This window comes from Callospermophilus lateralis, chromosome 4 (assembly GCF_048772815.1).
Source record: "Callospermophilus lateralis isolate mCalLat2 chromosome 4, mCalLat2.hap1, whole genome shotgun sequence".
NCBI lineage: Eukaryota > Metazoa > Chordata > Mammalia > Rodentia > Sciuridae > Callospermophilus > Callospermophilus lateralis.
This window is the reverse complement of record NC_135308.1, coordinates 44,571,164-44,573,609: the sequence shown is the minus strand read 5'-3', so window position 1 is coordinate 44,573,609 and position 2,446 is coordinate 44,571,164. Positions and strand designations below refer to the sequence as shown.

The window sequence follows — 2,446 nt, the reverse complement described above, 5'->3', positions numbered from 1 at the left end:
ATTTAGACTGGAAAGTCCAAAATCAAGGTGCCAGCATATTTGATGTGGGTGTGGACTCCTGCTTCATAGATGGCACTTGGTTGCTGTGTTCTCACAGAAAGAAAGAAAGCCTCCCCTCCCTTTTCATAAGGCCACTAGTCCCATTTACGAGGGTTTTGTGAAGGATCCTTCCTCGTGACCTAATCACTTCCTAAAAAGGCCTATCCTCTATTACTCTTGTATACAGAGCCTCCAACATAAGAATGTGAGAGGGGACACCAACATTCAGACCACAGCAACTATTTATTACAAAAGTAATTAAATATAGTGTTTTAAACAAGTTTAAGAATATGGATACAATAAAATAAGACTGAGGGAAGCCAGACTCTGCTAAACTTCAGGTTAGTCAAAAGACAATGGTGTTTTTTGATGATCCAACCTTTGATGTTTTTGTCGATAAGGAAGCATTAAGCTAGGTGATCCAGAGAACTAAGGCAGTAGATTGGTTCCCATATACTCAGAACTCTATTTGATTTCACCAATTTCTTTTTGAAACCAAACACAAACACATGATAACTGAACAAAATGCCTTGCAAAATCAGAAATATCTTAAAGAGAAATCTACGTAAAATGTGAGATGTAGGAATATGTTCTAGTACGTGAATCATTTTTTTTTTGTTTTGCTTGTTATATTCTTAGTAAGTTGATGGAAGTGTTGTGTCATTTTATATTTCTTCGGCCACAGATTCCAAAGTAAACAACCACTATCAAATGGAAATTTGTGAAAACTATAATTTTTACATTTTTGTGTGTGTGTGTGTGTGTGTGTGTGTGTGTGGTACTGGGGATTGAACCCAGGGCCTTGTGCTTGCAAGGCAAGCACTCTACCAACTGAGCTATAACCCCAGCCCATACATGTATTGGGTTTTTGTTTGTTTGTTTTTAAAGATTTATTTTTTAGTTTTAGGTTGACACAATATCCTTATTTTATATTTATGTGGTGCTGAGGATCAAATCCAGTGCCTCACGCATACTAGGCAAACATTCTACCACTAAGCCACAACCCCAGTCCCAAGTATCAGGTTTTTTTTTTTTTTTTAAGAGAGAGAGAGAGAATTTCAATATTAATTTTTAAGTTTTCAGCAGACACAACATCTTTGTTTGTATGTGGTGCTGAGGATTGAACCCGGGCCGCACGCATGCCAGGCAAGCGCACTACCACCTAAGCCACATCCCCAGCCCCATGTATCAGTTTTTAAAGACCCTTCCACTCCCAGCTGACCAGTTCATATAAGCCACAGAATTCTGGACACCAATATAATATGATTCTGACCCTAGTTTTTTTGAAAATGCTGGACCCTAGAACTTGGACTCTAATCCTTATTTCGTAGCTGACAGCATTTTAAATCCAGCATGGGGGGAACCAAAGCCTCCCACGACTGCATTTATTCCCAGGCCAATTTTGCTTCAAGTGCTTTTGGCCCTTAGAGAATTTATTAATCCACATGTCACTATATCATTGTCCCCTATTACATCAACTCAGGCCTCTGCGGTAGAAAGTGCTTTCCAGATTTAGATCCAACCTTTCTGAGCAGCTCCAGGCATTCTGAGTAACTAAACAGCTGCAATTTTGTTTCTCCTAAATTTGATGTAGCCATGTTATCTGACTCCAAATATAACGAGATAGCTCAAATACAGCCAGCAATAGCTGAGGTTACTAAGCTTCCTTCTATATCTATTTACATAAATAACTTGTTTTAAAAATGCTTTCAGATTCTTTATATGATAAATCAACTTGTTTGGTGTTTATGTGATTTAAAAAAGAAGGAAGGAAGGAAGGAAGGAAGGAAGGAAGGAGAGAGAGAGATTCTCAAAGCACATAAGGAAAACTGGCGATTGCCACCTTGGTATGAGTTGGACACTGTGTCCATATAGTGACACCAAAAATCATCTTACCTGAGAGTAAGCCACCTTGGTCTGTAGAAATTATTTCTAAAATCCTTTTTGTTTCAGAGAGACTAATCTGAATATTCTCCTGCCTTTAGATATTTTCTCCCCAGTGGAAAATTAAGCCCCTTTGGGTTCTCAAGTGAAATCTTTTATTTTTGAGTAAGAAGAAATGAAGGGAGATGGGGAGGGAAGAGGAGGGGGAGGACATAGAAAAGAAAATCATCCACTGGCTGCAGCTGCAAAGCCTTGAGCCAATTCCAGTGGAGGCCATGAATAGGCATGTGTATCTCCTTCCTGTCCAGGCCCACCATCTGGTTGCCAATTTGATGGGGGGGGGGATCCCTTTGTTGCCCCTACTCTGAGGAGTCAGTTGTTAGATGATGTGGTCAAAGGGCAATGAGGTGGCGATAGGTCACAATGGGCAGGTGGAGACTGTGGAGGGCCAGTTGCAGACTGTGGCTCAGATTGAGGATGGACAAGCAGAGTCGGCAGTGAACATGGTCTGGCTGAACAGGCT

At 40.4% G+C, this 2,446-nt stretch overlaps 1 non-coding gene across 1 annotated transcript; it reads right to left on the bottom strand.

The window, feature by feature from the left end:
* Positions 1-812: 812 nt before the first annotated feature.
* On the bottom strand, positions 813-886 carry Trnaa-ugc (transfer RNA alanine (anticodon UGC)). Its single transcript has one exon. It is a non-coding gene; the product is annotated as a tRNA-Ala (tRNA).
* Positions 887-2,446: the final 1,560 nt, after the last annotated feature.